Genomic DNA, 19883 nt, shown 5'->3' on the forward strand with positions numbered 1-19883 from the left:
CAATGCAAAGTGAATGCTATTATGAACATGTCTATGACATTTTGCATTTGCTTAACACATGATATTCCTTTGTTATTTTGTGCCTTCCCAATAGGGTGACAGGATGGGGCCTATCACAGTACCATAAAATTCAGAAAGTTACATAGACAATAAAGTTAATACTAGAAACATGAGCTTTGAACCCCTAATTCCATGAGAAGCTCCCTATGGATGGAGAATGTTAATAAGGACTTTTGATTTCACCTCATCAACAAAAGACACCATACTAAAGTTTGCTTTCACACATATTTACTTGGCTTTGTGGTAACATGGTTGATAAGATACAAGCTTACATGTAAATTCTGAGATGAAAAATAAAAAAGAGACTCCAAAATAACTTAAAATGAGAGTTTTATTTTAGTGTTTAATGTTTCAGTTTTTGCCTCTGTTACTGTTCCCTCATTCATCGCTGACACAGATGTGTTCTCAAGTTTTAAATTTTATGATATCCCAATATTTATGCTAATGCCATAAATCTCTTTAACCACTTCTAAGTACATTTGAAGGACTGGTTAGTTTTGAAACGCTTTGTAGATGTCATGAACCTATCAAAGTCCCTGTTTCATCTTAATTTAGAGTTTAAAACAATGTAACAAAAAAAAATTGTGAAAGCAAACGAAAAGCCAAAAGGAACATTAGACCAACGCATTCTCCTTGGAAGGGCGGAGAAAAATCATGCGGAATTCAGGCCAGCTGATTTCTAGAGGACTCCAGCTCTCAGAGTGACTTTGCTGGGAGCGGCCGCTCACTGGTCCTGGCCATTACATGTCAATCTGTCAAACCAACAAACAAAAACACCACAGGCTTTAGCACAATTGGCATATGACAGATGCAGATGTGCCTCCCCAAAGAACCCTTTGCTTTTTCAACACCTGCAAGAATTCCAAAACAACTGGCATGCCTTCTACTCTGCCACAGCCCCTCTCCTGACCCTGAGCTTGGAGAGGTGAAGGAAAAATTGCCTAGAATGTCCAGTATTCCATTCCCATTGGGAAGAGCAGTAGGGGGCTGATGAGGAACGAGTACAGTGCTGATATCACAATGCCATGCACCTGCTTTGGATGTAAAAAGAAAGAGTTTATTACAGAAATTGCAGCATTTTTTCATCTCATTGAGTAGTCCTGAGAAATTCAAGTGTTTCCCTTTTATTAGGTTTACCCATCCTGAATTAAAAGAGCTTATTGAGATTGCCCCCCCCCCTCCCCCGTCCCCCCAACACAGGTATACTGTCTTCTTTTCTCGATTAAATTGCTTTCCACATTTGGATTGGGGCAGATGGATAATCTGCAGTACTAGTTGCAAAGTAGTGTTTCTTGGATACCTGATAGCCACACAATGAGATTCAGTTTCTAACTTTTAATTTTCAAAAGACAAGCATTCCCCCAAATACCTTTCTATTCGATGAACACTCTTATGGCTAGGAAATATACTACAAAAGAGACGCCATTCATTCCTAGGGAACATCCTCACCGTGTGAATGTTAGCTGGTATCTTTTGAAGTGCCATCCTTATAAAACCAGTACTATACAACAATGGCTAGCATACATGATTTGAAGGCTAACCAACCGTTGGTAGAGGAAAAAATGGCATTTTAACCCCGCAATTTTGTTTGCCAGCCATTTGGTAGTATTTTTCACCTCTTCCTTAATAACAAGCTGCTAGAATACGCATATGCATAGTTACCAATTAGAATCTCTTGGGTTAGTCGTCAAACTATAAATATAGATAGGCCACCACTATGTTATCAGAAAGAATGTCAGCAAGAGCAGGCTGCCCAGTAGCAAATTACAAAGTTTTGGCTCCCAAGAATGAGATGCCTTGTTTGCTCTTGCACACTGCAGCTGCCTCCCCGCCCCACCCCCCCCTTTTGGGTGGTTTATTACACACAAGCTACGAATGAATGGGAGCCGCTGTCTTACAGTACACCACACTTACAGGACTTATCTCTAGGCCTACCACAGATTTGACTGATCAACAGCAGGGCACCGCCATCATAATTCTTCCTAGAAACAGGAGTATAAAAAGGGGTTTGTTGGAGGTTGGCTGGGTCTGCAGAGAATCCTGCCCGCAGGGCTTGCCGATGCCATCACTAGCTGTTATGGTCTTTGGCCTAATAAGGTACAGAAACAAAGATTGTTCACTGATTCAAGAAGACGAAAGCACCCGAATGATGGAAAGTAGAGGCAGCAGGGCACACATCCAAGTGGGATTAAGGCCGCAAGTGCAACTTCATAGGGCTGTCTGGGTGGCAGAATAAAGATCTGCAGCTGAAAATCCAGTTCAAACATAATTTGTTATATGTCATTCATAGATAGAGGTGGCTGTCATTAGGAGTTAAATTGTTGCATTATGTCCCACTGATTTTGATAAGTATTTTTGTAAGCGTCTTATATGTGACCATAACTCAGAAGCAGAGGCAGAAGGTAAAGAACCGTCTGATAAGTAAACTGACTTAGTGCTATCTAAGTAATACATCTGGAAAAGGCCATGGTACTTCCTTTTTGTTCCATCCTTTGCTTTCAAGTTACACTATGTCTTGAATGTTTCTAAATCATAGAATTTCTCTCATTGCAGTAAAATTTTACAATTTGTGCCCTGGCTGTCAGTTGACTGGAGCATCATCTGGATGCACCAGGGTTACGAGTTCGATCCCCAGTTGGGGCATATATAGGAATCAACCAGTGGGTACATGGGTGAGTGGGACAAAAAATTGCTGTTTCTCTCTCTCTCTCTCTCTCTCTCTCTCTCTCAAATTAATCAATCAATAAATACAATTTTTTAAATGTTACAATTTGCATCACATATGCTTTTTTAAACATTCAGATAAACATCAACAAACTGAATATGCCCATTTCCCAACAAAACAAATACACTAACTTTGTTTTATGTAAGAGGAAATTTCAGCTTGGAGAAGTCACTGGCCCCAGTCCTAAAGTCATTAAATAATCTAGCTGAGAATAAAATTCTTTCCCAATGTTGGCAGCATAGCAAGACAAGCACAGAAACAAATACATTACAATATTAAATTTTCCCCTCTGTTCTTGGATCCCAAGTTATGCTGGACTTAGAAACACAGGTTATTGAAAAGCTATTTCCACAATGAGTCCTGCACATTTTGAAGTCATTGTACAGTAGTCTCTTGTCTGAAAGAGAGAGGACTGTACTTGGCTGAAGCTTCACTGTATATAAAAGAATTACATGTCCTGAGATACAATAACTTAAAGTCAATTCAATTGACTTATATTGCCAGAAGCCAGTCCATCCTTGCTGCTTGACATAGTCGCTGCAGGGAAGAAACATCTGCACAGCATATGTTTCAAGGGACCTGGCATATATGGCATACTGTTCTTAATATGTTTGCTCCCCTTCTTGGCGCTATGTGTTTTAACCAAGGTCACCTCTCCGAGAAAGGTTGTTTCCCCAGGTAGGGATTTTTCGCTGAAGTTAGGGAGGGAATAAAACCCCTTAACTAAATGCCAGGCGGGTAGTTAATCACTTTAACTATGAACAATCACCCTTAAACTACATAATCTTTACTCCCTGGAATGGAGATAAGAAACGCCCTAACCTTTGGAATAGAAACTGACAGGATTAAAATCGACTGGTATAAATACAGATGTAACAAGACAATAAAAGACAGAGCCTGGCTAGAGATCCTGGATAGAACTTGGCTAGAGAACCTGGAGAGAACCTCACTATGCTGATCAACTGAACGCTGTCTCCGTGTCATTCCTTCTTTGCCGACTCCATCCACACCTTTGGGAACCCCTGGACCTGCTGGGGCTGGACCCCAGCATCATATATATATATATACATATATATATATATTTGTAGTTTGTGAAATTTTTATTATCTTAATACTACTTAATAGGATGTGGCAGGGTTAGAGAGTGTGGGTATAGGAGCGTATAAATATCAGTCTTAATAGAGCCAGATCAGAGTTAATCAAGGGTGTACCACCTGGGAAGACCAAAAGTCAAACATGGCTGTTTTTCAAGTAATAGTCTCCTACATAGCCAAATAGCAAGTCATCCTCCCACCATGTGTTATGTATCCCGATTTCAAACCATTTAAGCATTTAAGATTGGTGTCATGATTTTAATATTCTCTTTAATACCTAAGACAGTGCCAGGCTTACTATTTTACTGCATCTTTTAGCATATTTCTTTGTATCTCTTGACCTATGCCCCCTTTGGAGGCACATAAACATGTAGTTGCCTAATGCTTATTTCAGAAAGCAGAAAAGTCTTGTCATTGACATATGACATAAGGACCGCTGTATTTGTAAAGCTATTCTACATCAAATGGGAACATTTGAGGTAAGAGAGTGTTAAGCTAGTTCTCTAAGCTGCTACTTACTAGCTAATGACCTTGTGCAAGTCACGAAACTCCTCTGAGCTTCATTTTGATCATTTATAAAATGGGTATATAGGATATGCCTGCCCCTTCTGCAAGCCTTGCTTTGTATTGAAGGATAAGATATTGGCGTTTGCTTTGAAGCAGAAACATGTGGAAACAACCGAAATGACCAACAGGAGACTGGTTAAAGACATTCAGACCCAACTCTACTGTGGGATATGATGTGGCAGTTACAGAGTGAAATTGACCTACCTGTGTTCTAAGTATGTTACCCAGCCATATTATGAAGTGAGGAAATACATATAGTAAAACTTCATTTGTTTAAAAAAGGATGTATGTGTATTCATAAGAAGAGTAGCTAACCCTTATAAAATGCTTACTCTGTGCCAAGCACTGCTCTAAGCAATTCACATACAGACTCACTTAATCCTTACAATAACCCAATGAGATAGTACTGCATCATGCCCACTTTTATAAATGAGAAAACTGAGAACATACATGTGGTAAGTAGTAGAGACTGGGACTCAAACTCTCACTGTCTAGATTCAGAGTATATGTTTTTGGTTTTGTTTTAAAAAATATATTTGTATTGATTTCAGAGAGGAAGGGAGAGGGAGAAAGAGATAGAAACATCAACAATGAGAGAGAATCATTGATCTGCTGCCTCCTGCACACCCCACACTGGAGACTGAGCCTGCAGCCCGGACATGTGCCCTGACTGGGAATTGAATCGTGACCTCCAGGTTCATAGGTGGACGCTCAACCACTGGGCCACACTGGCCAGGCTCAGAGTCTATGTTCTTAACTATTATATATTCTTCTATCTATCTATCTATCTATCTATCTATCTATCTATCATCTATCTATCTATCTTTCCATCCACCTATACATCTTTCTTTTTATCTGAGATCTGGAAGGATACATACTCCTGGGGAAGTGATAAAGAGCACTTTCTCTTTTTATTCTGCATATCACTTTCACTTCTGCTTCTATAAACTTTGTATTGTTTGCAGTGCCATAGTCACTGGTGCTGGGGATATCTGATATCCAGCTGCAAGCGTTATAAAGGAAAAGCTTTAAAAATGAGTTGTCCTTAAGTGGGTGCTGAAAGCAATGTCAATAATTTACTTTGGGTGGAGCCTTAAATATGAATATTGCTCTTCTCTTTGAGAGCAGAAGGCATGACATCTTTTCCTTTTAATTTTAACACCTTTCTCTTTCAATAACGCCTACAGTATCTCCATGAGCACTCAAAAGTTTTATTTATTTACTGAAAAGAACCTATAATTGAAAGACTTCTATTAGGTCAGGGCTACAGTTTGAGACTATGTAACAGAACAAAGTTAAACTGAAATTAAAGATACGGTTCCAGACAGCTAACCAGTGCTTTATCCAACATGCTTAACCAGCCACAGATAAGAATGAGTGTTTCTTTTACCCTTGCAAACACTCCCATCCATCCACTTTATTTGCTCATATTTCACTCTAATTTGGTGTTCAAGACATTTCAACCCATTCCCCCTGAAAAATATTCCTGGGGCCTAGATTTCTGAGCTTTAGAGCTAGGATTTAGTTTCCACTTGGCTTGAGGTTTCATATTAGGAAGATTGACACTCAGAACAAACACTATCGCTGGACTCTCGTGCTCTACATCACCAAAAACTTTTGTACGAGTTTACTATTTTGATTATTACAGGATGACTCTGATGCTGCTAGAATTTACTTAGTGTGCCTTTATTCCCGGCTTATTTGCCTTTTAATATCTTTTTATAGGAAATTCTGAGGTCGTTCATATAGTTGGCTGATAATTTCTGATTTCAGGATATCTCTGTGGGTTTTTAAATATATTTCCAGATTTTCATTCACTTGCATAAGCACAAATGTAGAACATCTGAATGGCAGAATTTAAAACTGACATTTTCCATTTACTTAAAAGTACATTTTTTAAGATGCAGTCGTTATTTGAAACTCTGAGAGCAAGTGATACATAAGAAGTGACTCATGAATAAAAAGAAGGAAAAAAAAGAGAAGGGACCCATGAGTTATCTTTGAAAAAAAAATGACTGATTTTCCATAAGTCTTCATTTTAATATTTGAAATGTTATTTAATAAATATGAGAAATAGATATCTAGATGAAGATACTGAGAAACACAGAGGTACCCAGATCCAGGAATAATCTAGTATGAGAAACTACATTTCTCACACTTCCTTTTCTCTTTATTGAATTTTAACTATCTTTAAAAGAAGTGTTTTTATTACTAGTAAAATATTCTCATGGCACTTATGATGACAGTATTTCCTGAATGAATAAAGTTATTGGATTGCCTATTAAAATAGACAACGTTAGGCATCATTTTGTGTTAGTCTAGAAACTTCCTTTTAAGTCCATTAAATAATTTTCGATGGTACACTATACAATTTCACTTCTCTACCTTTCTCTTCCATCTGGAATATGGTTCCATATGTGTCTATCAGAGTCCTATCCATTCTTCAAGTCTTACTTTCTCCAACAAGCTTCTCCAGGCTATTCCATATTTTCCTAGCTATTCGTTCTTACCTTTACCAGAGTTTATTCTGAAGAGACACTTGTGTACATGCTAATTTCTCTTTCCTGAGGAGCTGGGCCCAAATCTCAAATCTTTTTGTATTTCTTAATTCCAATCTCTACTTCCTCCTAACACCTAGCACAAAATTCCAGGATGGCAGGGGTTTAGTCTTTTCATCTTTGTAGAACTTGGAGGAATGCCTCATACCTACTACTGAGGTAGCCAACTGTGCTCATTCGACAATTATCAACAATACTCAACACAACTCTTGGTTTCTCTAGTATATTAAGTCCTGTAATCATGAAATGTATCTATCAGCACTCTAATATACTAGATATATTCACAAGATTGAGAGACATAGAAAAATCTAGTATTGTAGAAACTAATACCCAAATAGTTGACTAAATTTTTCACTATGCATTGTGATTTCCTAAATAGACATGGATATATACTTTTCCTTTCAAAAGAATATGAAATATTTTTATGCATGGTTGACTTACTTAAAAACTTCATTAAGAAAAATTCTTGTACTATTTAAAATTCTATTTTGCCAAATTTATATTAATTGGTCCACACTAATAATAGCTTCAGGAGAGAGAGAGAGAAAACATCTTTGCTTTTGTTTGTTTGTTTGTTTGTTTGTTTGTTTTTTAAGGGATAACTTTTTTTAAAAATTGATTTCAGAGAGGAAGGGAAAGGGAGAGAGACAGAAACATCAATGATGAGAGAGAATCATTGACTGGCTGCCTCCTACATGCCCCACACTGGAGATTAAGCTTACAACCCAGGGATGTGCCCTTGACTGGAATCAAACCTGGGACCTTTCAGTCCATAGGCCAATGCTCTATCCACTGAGCAAACCAGGTAGGGTGAGAAAATATCTTTGATATGACAATATATTGGGTAGGGGTGACTTAAAAGAAAAATGAAGAATCACTGATCTTTATCCTTTCCAGTGCTAGCATGATGCTTCCATGTACTTACATACAAGTTATATGTAGCAATTTGACAACATTTCTTTTCGGATTTCTGAAATAATTTCTCTTCTTCTTCCTGCTCCTCCTCCTCTTCTTTTTCTTCTTTCACAACATGAGATGTTTACATGAAAAATACCAATAGTTTAGATGACTTATAAAGACTATAAAGACAGCAAAAGGGAAACTGCCAGAATCTATTACATTAAAAGTTGATCCCGAGAGTATAGGGGGAGTAAATGATGATGGAAAAAAATTAAAAGAAAATAAATTTTAAAAATTTAAATTAAAAAAAAGTTGATCCTTCAGAATTGGATTTTGGTTGTTGAGAAGTCTTGATATTATACTTGCGGGTTCTCTGATTTGTTTTAAGTTTAACTGGAGTGTTTTGTTGTGTAGCATATCAGTTTACCATAATATATTGCATTAGATAAATCCTTTTACTCAAGATGTTCTACATTAAAAAAAAAAAAACTACCTAAAATCTCAGGAAGGAGAAGGAGAAAAGGAGGGAAGGAAGGATGGAAGAGAGGGAGGGAGGGAAGAGAAAAAAAGAAGAAAGAATGAAATAAAGGGAGGAAAGGTGGAAGATTTGGCAGCTACTAAAACATACATGGCCCTGGCTGGTATGGCACAGTTGCTTGAGCGTTGTCTCGTGCACTGAAGGGTTGCTGGTTCAATTCCTGGTTGGGGTACATGTCCAGGTTACGAGATCTGGGGCATGAAAGAGGCAGCTGGTTGATGTTTGATTCTCACATCCATGTCTCTCTCTCTCTCCCTCTCTCTCTCTAAAAATCAATAAAAAATCTTAAACAAAACCCACAACAAAAAAAACAACACATGAACAAAATGAATGAGGTAAGTAGTAAAAATAATAAACTTAAAAATTTCAGAGCATCTAAACAAACATATCAATGTTAATATAAGTCCTTATTTTTGCATTTCTTAATTTATTTTTAATTGATGAGAAAGAGAGAGGGAAAGAGAGAGAGAGGACATTGATTTGTTGTTCCACTTATTTATGCATTCATTGGTTGCTTCTTGTATTAGCCCTGACTGGAAAGCAAACCCACAACCTCGGCAGATCCAGATGCCACTTGATCCACCTGAGCTACCCAGCCAGGGCTCTGCATTTCTTAATTTGCAAATTAGTAGAGAAGACACTAGACATTTGAATTTTGGGCTTGATCATTTACCTCCAAATCAAAATCAACAATCTCAGTCTAATGTCATATTGTAATTGAAAAACTTTAGCACAAAAAATTGTTAAAATATATGCCACTATTGATACAACCTCACAAATACAACTTCCAACCAGAGCAGTTGACTTTTCTTTTCTAGACTTCTTCATTTTTTTCTAATCCTAAAAAGCTTGGAAGGGATTTGTCTGGCTGCCAGCATAATTCAGGAGCAAAAGCCTCAATTTTACTATATATAAAATGACTAATTTAATTGTATACAATTTAAGAAATAAAAAGCTTAGAATTTCCACATTAACAGCCACACTACCTACATTACATAATTAAAAACCTAAGAGAATCACATGGTGTTATCTTTTGTATTTCTTGATTTCTGTATGGTTACATAGATTATATCAATATCAAGTTAACTAAACCTTTTTAGAGTATTTTGCAAACTTTATTTTAATATGGAGAATAAAAGCCCAAGAGAAGCAAAAGTAGTTTTATACAACTTTGTTTATCCCAACTTGTTAAGATGTTAAGAGATACCAGCCTAAAAACTAGTAGGGCAGGGGCTGGGGAGTGAGAAAATTAGGAAGAGTACAAACTTTCAGCTCTAAGATGAGTAAAGTCTGAGGATCTAAATTAAAACATGATGACTATAGTTGATAACTCTATGTTAAAAAATTAAAATTTGTTGAGAGTAGAACTTAAATGTTCTCACACACACAAAAAAAAATATAGAAGTGATGGGTGGGTTAATTAACTACATGGGAGAAGTGCTTTCACAATGTATATGAGTATTAAATCAAAATGATGTACACTTTAAATATCTTACTATTTTATTTCCCAATTATACTTCAATATAGCTGGGGGAAAAACACTAAAAGGAAAATTTCAACCATTACACTCTAATAATCAATTGCATGTTCTCAAATAATTACTTAACATGCTGAACCTGCTTCAAAAGGCTTATTTATTGTTATATTTTATTTTGAAACATATAATCTACAGATTTCATGTACATTTAAAAAAGTTCCAGGTGGTTAGTTAATGTATATAGGGCTGGCCATATTTGACTTTTAGAAATTAAGATCTTCAACTATGAAAGACTATATATACACACACACACAAAGGAAAACAATAGTTGGCAGAATTCACTTTTAAAGTAATAGAATTTTTTTCAGTTGTGTCTTTTAACATTTTTGTCTGTGAAATATAAAGACTTTTGCTTTTTAATACAAAATCTTCATTTTCAGGGATGTAATACACAAAAAAATAATTTTAAAGACTATTGTTATAGGTTAAACACTTGAAATAGAAGCTTTATAAAATCTGAGTTGGTGTTCCAGTTCTTTCTTTTATCAGCCAGATCACAATATGCAAATAACTCAGCCTTTTCATTGGTAAAATGGGATGAATGATATTTATTTTGTAACTTTATTCTATGGATCCAACAAAATTATGAGCTGAGAAGTGCTTTACAAGCTATAGGGTAGTAAACAAAGTTAAGATTTAAAAAAATAACAATTTTATCTAATTGAGAATTATGATTATGTAAGATGTCATTCCTAAACGTGAGTCTGACATCTAAGCACAGGTTCCACTTTGGAACCATATATTTAACCTCTAGGAAGTAGAGTGTCATTCTGGCCACCTCTCTGACGGATTAACAATGTGAGAGGAAATGATCTACTGTTAGAGCCGTGCTGTATGAGGTGGACAGTGTAATCACTAGGACAATTCTTAGCACAAAGAAACTGGAAACTTGAGTGTGAAGAGGGGAAATATCAAAGGTATTCTTTATCAAGAGTGAAACTTTGAAATCCATCTATTTAAGATTAATCACTATTCTTTTAGTTAAGCTGTTGTCATCTCTAACTTTCCTTGAGTAGAAAATAATCTACACTTCCAACTCAGTTATTCATGGTCCAATTTGTTCTCAGAATACTATAATAGGCTTTGTGAAGATAAGTTTTATAATAGGGATTTAACATAGTGAGAAGCCAAGACACAGAGGCCTTCACACACAAAGAGTATATATACTTATAGGAACAGCTTGGTCCCCCCTCCCGCTTCTACTCTCTCTTGTCCCCTCTTCCCAAAGGACTCTCACCCCTACTTAAAATCTAATTTTTACAAAAGATTCTGATAAAATGTCATCTCAACAACTTCATAGTACAATTGGCTGAGCTATTGCACTGTTGCTTTGGAGCCATTTTCAACAGTTCTGGGGAGGGGGAAACTGAGTAAAGTTCTACTGGAGGAAGGATGCTGTGAAGGGTTTTAAGAAAGCGAAACATTGAAAATCTTCCCTCTTGGTAGTTCAGTCTTGCTTGATGACCACATTTACATACGGAGTTCACAGGCTAGAACTCTCAAAGCGAACTCTACTTCCCTGGAGAAAATAAAACATTCAGAGTGGCATCCTGAAAAAAAAAGGAAGGAGGAAAGAAGGAAGGAAAAAAGAGTCACTGATGATTTATCTACATTAATTTTATTTTCCAAGTTAACTCAGAGACTTTTAATGTCCTGTTTTCTCTTCTTTAGCTCTATACAAGGTTTAACTTTTCATATTTATAATTTTTATCTCATTTGTATACAAAGGAGTACATTGGCTAGTTTACAAAGTAAAAGCAGCACAGGCTTGTTTTCATTCCAAACTGGGTGTTTGTTTTTTTTTTTTTTTTAAGGTTCCTTATTCTCCCATTTTAAACATTTCAACACACAAATTTTAGTATTTAAAATACTAAAAAGTATATTATTTTAATAACTAGCTTGCCTTTTCTGTACATGTCACATCCCTGTTGTACCTATTTTGTTGCTTCAGACTACCTTATTTGCATATTTGTAACAAAGTATATAAAAAGATAAAGTTGTGTGGGTTTGCTAAGTATATTCAAAACTATTCTTTGATTTTTTAAAATCCTACAAGTCCAATAAGAATTATGTACCAAATATACATTTTATACATTTTTTTTCACAAAGAGAATTTTCTTTAAAGTGTTTTTTAATGTGCTTTTAATGATTTCTAGCACTCACACCTCCTTACTTGCTTTCCAAACTGTTTATACTGTCCCCAATAACACTCAGTGGAAAGCTGTCATTCCTGGCTAAATCCTTACTTAGGGTGAATGCTATGCCTCTGTGAGACAGGGTCAGGGGGTCAAAATCGATTTTGGAGGCCACCTGGAGAGTCCAGGCCATGAACTGACTCAAAAAATTTATATCAGAGCTAGAGAAGCCCACCTCCCAGGGTCAGAGCTGGTCTGACACTCCAACCGCAGGCTGGGGCATGCTAGACCAAGCGCAGAGAGAGGCCAGAGTTGTTGACCCTGTTAGCTGACCTCTTCAAACTTCAGGAGAATTTTTTTGGCAGTTACCACGGTGACTGGGTACTCTAAAAGCTTATCCTTCTTACTGAAAGGAGGAAAAAAAATTAGGAAAAAAATATGTAAAACCCACCTTGCAGAGATGCCTATCACAGTTAAAGTTAAAAAAAAAAATTGACAGAGCTCTAAATTGCGTCTTTGATATTAATAATTTCCACTTTTATCCTAAAGAAACTAGAGTTGGTAAGGTGCAACAGCAAAATTTCACATTTGCAACAGATACTGCTTTTTTTAAAACCAATAACTGACGACAATTTGAATAATGTATTAAAATACTTTTTAAACAACGCAATATACTTGGAAATTCTAATATCGCTCTGCTTTTCTTTGAGAGTAATCAGCTTTGAAATACGATCCATCATAAATGCTAATCTGTTAGGGAAAAATTCTCTAACTAAATAATCATTTTTGCATCCAACACCCTCATATTCTTTTTCCCCAAGAGAAAAGTATCCATTTTTGTTTGACTTGAAATAATAAAATTAGGGGAAAAGCAAGAGGCCATTATTATTACATATTGTATCTTTTACCAAATGACCTAATAAAAATAATGTATACATTAAAAACAACATGCTAAAAATATTCCATATTTAACAAAAGAACACTTGGAGGAAAAAAATACCATGCACATTAAAGCTAAAATAGCCATTGAATATTCTTCCATGTTAATACCAAAAGCTATCTTAAACTAAAGTTCCACAACTTTAGGACAAGACTTATCATTTAAAATTTAATTCTCTATGGGGTAAACCTAGGCACATTATAAACTTGTACTAGTTGGGTTTAGGTCACCGATTGTAATATAAAATACTTTTAAATGGTTTCTATATATGATTTGAAAATAGACAAGAATTGTATTAATTTAGAAATGTAATATTCTTTAATCATAATACATGCTTTAAAAAACACCTGTGTATTGTACAATGACTTTTTATAAAGTGAAATCATTGCCTTTTAGTGTTGCCATTGCTCTAACCTTGGTTAATTTTCTCCTGTAAGTCTTGAAAGGACTTTCTCTAGAATTTGGGTGTTGTGTGTGTGTGTGTATTGTGTGTGTGTGTGTGTGTGTGTGTGTGTGTGTGTGTGTGTGTGAGAGAGAGAGAGAGAGAGAGAGAGAGAGAGAGGAGTGTATTTGCATTTTAAAAAGCAGTGGCTATATAACAAAACAATGTCTTTGGTCTAAATATCATTTCTCATCTTGACTCTAAGCCAAGAAAAAAAAATGATGAATTACAGAAATGTAGCAACTGACACTCCAAAAACGAATACTGACATTTCAGAGGGATGTTTTCACCTAGTCTTGAATGTTCATTTTGCTGTGACCTATGTTCACTGGTTTGTAATCACCACTAAATTCCTAGAACATAATGGACATAAAACCAAGGACCTGTTCATTAATCTTAAAACAAAACATAATCCAGGATATAATTTCCTTTCTCGTCTTGTGTCCAAAACAGCCAGTGAAAGGGAAGATCAGAGATAGAAGCTGAGATGATTTTGCCCTGGGATCCGACTGCACTTTGCTAAAACGCAGGTCTATTCGACAGTGTGGCCCTCGCCATTGTAAAGTGGGCAACCAGGTTGGTGAGTCACTACAACTGTGGTGCCAGCTTGTTCTCTACCATGAACTCAGACTGTCCTTCCCAGCCGGAACTCTTGGCAAGGCCTGGCTGGGGGCTGGCAAAGCCCAAGGAACTCTCAAACAGGAAATGAGGTACTCCTCAGGTTTTGAAAAGAGATGATAGAAGTCTTAAAATGAGGCAAGCCAGACCAGAATCTCCTAAAACCACAAGCCTGATCTTGAGCGAAACATTATGTCTAAGTTGGATCTGAAAAGGAAAAGAAGTTCAAGTGTAAGACAATGGTTCATTTGTCCTCAAGAACAGAAGGCCAAGTCTCTTAGCTTGGTTTCCTCTAGTCAAATTTAGGATCTCTCCCAGGAAAAGACCAAAAAACATTTGTCAGTCTTCTGCATAAACTTTTACTGAAAGAACTAGAAAATAAATAGATATTTTATTCAGTAACTCATAGATCTGCTTCTTCTCTAATGTTGAAAATTTATAAGTATGTTATATATAGAACTACAGGACTTAGGGACTGGGAGGGCCCTAGGAGATTGTCTAGTCTTTTCTCTTTACATATGGGAAATCTGAAGCCCAGAAACATGAACTGCCTAACATTCGCACTATTAATTACACACCTTTCCTGGAACCTAGATCCTGCCTCACATTTCTAGCCCAGTGTGTTCTCCACTACAATATGAGGCCCTCCTCACTGGGCAAAGCAATGAGAAGCCCACACCAGCAGACATATTCAAAACCTTGGAGACAGAGTTATTCTGGAACCACAATATAAAATGACTGTAAAACTCATTCAGGTTGCACTTCCAGGAAACAACTAGGTATCGCCCAAGCAGAAACTCCTCCAAATCAGGCAGTGAAACAGTAAAATAATATGTGCTGCGGAAGCTTAAAAATTCTCAGGGGCTTATGTCTGATGGTAATAAGAGTGTGTTGTTGCCCCAGCTGGTTTGGCTCAGTGGATAGAGCGTCGGCGGACTGTGGAACGAAGGGTCGGTCCCAGGTTCAATTCCGGTCAGGGGCACATGCCCAGGTTGCAGGCTTGGTCCCCAGTTGGGGGCGTGCAGGAGGCAGCCAGTCAATGATTCTTTCTCATCATCGATGTTTCTATCTCTCTCTCTGAAATCAATAAAAAGAAAAAAAAAGAGTGTGTTCTTAATATTACTTCTCCAGCTGACTGTTTTTATTGACTTGTTATGGCTAATAAGCACTGATTGATTTTCTTTTAATCGGTACAGAGTCTCCACTCTGCCAAGTTTGTAATTAAATACCGAGAAGCAGGGTTTGGTGTTAGTCCTTCTATGTTTCCAGCGGTATGAAAGGGTCTGTCCAAATAACCCTGAGCTATAGAAGTTACCATGGCTGCCAGTCCCGAAGGAGCTTAATCTGGGTTTTCTTTAGCATTTCTCTCATTTATTTTTTTTGTTTTACTTCTACCTATTAGAATCAATAGATCCTAAAAATGAAGTAAAAGGAAAAAAAACCTGTAGAAAAAGTGGAATTCATTGCTGATGCCTCAAACCACCACTTGTCAACTGCAATTCAGCTGTAACATTTACTTTCTACACCATGTATTTTCAGAGCGGTCCTCAGATTGCCCTTCTAGCTTGTCATGTCATTTGGGAGAAGATCATAATTTAATTTAATTCTGAGAATTTGCTTTAGGGCTCCGGCGGGGGGGGGGGGGGGCGGGTTGGGGAGGGGGAGAGAGTAAGGGATAAGAATCTAAAGGAGGAGAAAAGTATTAGGTATGCTGAGTGGCCAATGGGTTTATAGGGAAGGAGGCTGGTGTTTAGGAAGATACGTGATTAAGAGGTGAAGGCAATTGGAGTCAGGTAGTCCTTAACTCCCATCTAGAATTTCAAAGAAATGCTATGTCCTTTCCATAGAGTCCACTGGGTGTTAGTTAAGGGAGGCATTTTGGGTACTAATCACCTGCTAACTTTTTGGAGCAGGGAATGAAAAACTGCTCTGAGGCTGGGACTGAAGAATGTTTGCTTGGCAACTCTTGTCAAAGCTCCCGATGAAACTCAGCAACCTACCCCACGTGGGATGTGCGTGCATTGTTCTATTTCTCAGAAACACTGTAGTGGCCTCCCCTTGACCCAGAAGCAGATTTCTCTACCTAAAGGAGAAAGCTATTAAGGGAAGCTTCTTGGGAAGGGAACTTTCTGATGCACAAATATTTTTCTTTTTGGAATCCAGGAGGAGAGGCCAGTGAGCTGAAAGGTAGACAAAGTAAGTGAGGAATGGTGAGGCTAAAGAGTGAGAACTAGCCCTAGACGGTTTGGCTCAGTGGATAGAGCATCAGCCTGCGGACTGAAGGTTCGATTCTGGTCAAGGGCATGTACTTTGGTGGCAGGCTCCAACCCCGGCCCTGGTTACCGGAGGCAACCAATGGATGTGTGTTTCTTACATCAATTCTTCTCTCTCTCTGTCTCTCCCCCTTCCTTCCACTTTCTCTAAATGTCAATGGAAAAAATATCTTCAGGGGAGGGTTAACAAAACAAACAACAAAAAGATCGCTTGGATCAACTATATCATGAATGAATGAGTAAATAAATAAATGAATGAATGAATAGTGAGAACTTTTTGCCTGGTTCTGAGCTCCACCCCCAGGACCAGGTAGGCTGTCCTCCCTTCCGGACAGTGTGGATGAGGGGAAAGCTGGCGCTTTCCCGCTTCTTCGTCTGCCTTGAGACTTCCACAGAGCGGTTCCCTCAGTCCAGGTAGACACAGCACTTGGATCTAGACACTTAACCACTCACTCTGTGCACCTACAAGGACACAGCCAGGGGCAACTTGACCAGTGCCTGCCTGCTGCCAAGCCACCGCCACTTGCAAAAAGGCTCACTCATTGGGCACTTTTCATAGGCTCCTTAGGAAATTGTTAAAGACAGGAGATTTGAAATTGAATTTTAATGATTGTCAGAAGAGAGGATTGAGACACAGCAGCTGCTCTGGGGCAGCTGCCCCAGCTGCTCCCTCCCAGGGGCAGGCCAGCCTCTTGGGCAGCACACCCACCAGTCCAACAAGAAGAGAAAAGGAGGAGCAAAAAAGGTGAAGGTTTCAACCTTAGAGTGTGGGTCCTGGCCCTGGGCATTTAAGAATCATTGACACCCACAAATATATATATATATATATATATATATATATATATATATATATATATATATATATATTTTAAGGGCAAAAACAAACAAACAAAAATAACCAAAGCAAAACTTAAAACTTCAGGGTGAGGGCTGAGGCTATGGGGTGCAGTCTGTGTGACAGGAAGGGGGACTATGGAAGCCCTCTCTCCTACGTGTCTCACCCACGAGGGACAGCATGGCCAAGCCTGGGTAGCAAGGCTGTGAAGGACCTCAAAAGGAAGGGAGAGTTTTGCTGGAGAAGGAACCAGTTTCTCTGCTGGGTCCCCATGGCTTGTGTGGTCACTGAGGTTGGGTTCATGTCCCTTTTCCTTCTTCTGCCTACCTGGGCCGTGTCTAAATGAGAAGCCACAGGATAATGCCAGCCTCCTAAAGGCAGGTGCCCCAGAGTAACACTTCACAAAAAGTTATTGCTGGCGACAAATTCTGGCTGACAAATTGTCAGGGACCCAGCCTTCCACATGCTGGGTGGCTTACAGGCAATAAAGAAGCAGATGCAAGAAGGGGTGGGCAGGGCCTTCTCAGTGGTGCCCCCCCAAGCCACACCCTGCCCCCACAGGGGAATGCGCACAGCGGGGGCACTGCAGGGTGCCTACCAGCCTCTTTCTTCCTGTCACACAGACTGCACCTAGGAGCCTCGCTCTTCCCGGTTCTCCCTCCAATTAACCCTTTTGGGTGCGCCTGTACATAGGCTCGAGTGCCCTTGATTTACAGTCATGGTACCCGCATTTTTTTTTGTTTGAAATCGTGGGCCCACAAGACCTTGGCATGTGTTGGGCATCTAGTTACTTCTGCATGCCTGTCTGTATCCTGCAACACAGAAAATTATTAGGATTTGATGCTCAAGATAAATAATAATGATTTTTTTTTTTTACCTGCAGATGCTTTTTAAAGTGGTTCTCAACCTTCCTAATGCCACGACCCTTTAACACAGTTCCTCATGTTGTGGTGACCCCCAACCATAAAACTATTTTCGTTGCTACTTCATAACTGTAATGTTGCTACTGTTGTGAATCGTAATGTAAATATCTGATATGCAGGATGTATTTAGGCGACCCCTGTGAAAGGGTCCTTCGACCCCCAAAGGGGTCGCGACCCACAGGTTGAGAACCGCTGCTTTAGAAGAATGCATGCGTATTAAATAATTTCAGAACTTGATAAAACTGAAAAAGACCTCTCAAAGTATTCGCAGGTTAGCACCTCTATAAACAGCCCCGCCCCCTCCCCTCCCCCTCTCCCTCCCCCACATTCACAAGAGTGACCTTTGATTTGTTTTTTACATTTTGGTTCTCACTCTGTTTTAAGTTGAGGAACAACTTTATTATTTTTTTTATTTTATTTTATTTATTTTTTAATCTTTATTGTTGAAAGTATTACATATGTCTATGTCTCCTGTTTTTCCCCATTAACCCCTGCCAGGCCCTCTCCCAGACCTTCCCCACCCTATTGTCTGTGTCCATGGGTTATGCATATATGCATACAAGGTCTTTGGTTGATTACCTCCCACCCAGTCATTCTCCCCTGCCTTCCCTCTGAGGTTCTGAGGTTCCGCACTCTGTTCCATGCTTAGGAACGACTTTAAACACATACATTGATCTAAATATGAATTTTCTGTGTCAGATATGGCGTCTTGCATGTCTTACAAATCCAGTTACCTAATCACGAGGCTTCACATTAAATCATCAGTCACAGCCCCCCTGGGACGTAGATTTAGCTACAAATGTTTGGCTTCACAATTTAATCCACTCTTCCACTTTCTCCAACTTGAATTTAATTTCTGCATTTAAATACAACACAGCACTTGAATTAAGGGTCTTCTTGTTAAACTAGAGGCTTTTCTCGTTTCCCTGAACTCTATAAATGAACTGCAATGTCATATAATCGATAGGAAAAATTCAGCTATCACGGGTCCGAAGCAACCCTTTGCCACAGAAATAACTCGATCTGGCATTTCTGAGTTTGAAAAATGCGATGTTTGGATGACATGAGACCAGAACTACCCAGCCAGCTTCAATGTTCGCGGTCTCTACGGCCTGCCGAGGACCGACCGGCTGAGATCTGCTGAGATATTGCAAATAGGCTTCTCTCTTGGTTAGAGACCAGGTGCTCGCTCCCCTTTTCCTCCCATAAACAAGTAGTATCACAACAGTATGGGGAGCTGGAATTCAAAGCTATTTCTAAGTTCATCTAAATGTGTTAGCTCTCATAAAGTTTATGACAGAATTTCAAATTAGGCCTTTTCCTCCCCAAATCCAATAAGCAATTCAGATTTGGGTTTTGGAGTTGAAACTAAATGTCCAACAATTTCAAAACCAATCCTTTGAAGTCCTAGGCCATTCCCATCAATGCGACCAGGATTTCTGCAGTATATAAATCCTCTAGCTCCAAAGTAAGTCAGTGAATGGCACCTTATCACCAGTAACATGACCCCGTAAACCTCCAGCAAGCTGTTTCTCTGCCTCAATGTCACTGTCTCTTGTTGCACTCTCAGCCTTCTCTCTACAATTTGCCACATACAAATGCTGCCGTATCGTACCAGAGCATGAAGAAGAAGTAATGCTTCCTTATCTGTATTCTCTCTCCCCTTTTATCTATGGTGCACTATTCTGTACTTTTAACTCAATGACTTGTTTCATCGAGGGCATTTTTTTTTAAAAAG

General features: G+C 38.4%; 1 long non-coding RNA gene across 2 annotated transcripts in view; it reads right to left on the reverse strand.

Moving 5' to 3' along the window:
- Positions 1–271: 271 nt before the first annotated feature.
- The window catches only part of LOC139004068 (uncharacterized), a 53464-nt gene continuing 33852 nt past the window's right edge, over positions 272–19883 (reverse strand). The window contains exon 3 of one of the 2 annotated variants that reach the window (XR_011470329.1): positions 272–812. This is a non-coding gene — a long non-coding RNA (uncharacterized lncRNA). Of the gene's footprint in view, positions 813–10022; positions 11530–19883 lie in introns of those variants that run through there. The other variant, XR_011470328.1, reaches the window with a different exon arrangement.

Source organism: Myotis yumanensis, unplaced genomic scaffold (assembly GCF_028538775.1).
Source record: "Myotis yumanensis isolate MYYU_CA2020_CCGP unplaced genomic scaffold, mMyoYum1.0.hap1 SCAF_2, whole genome shotgun sequence".
Taxonomy (NCBI): domain Eukaryota; kingdom Metazoa; phylum Chordata; class Mammalia; order Chiroptera; family Vespertilionidae; genus Myotis; species Myotis yumanensis.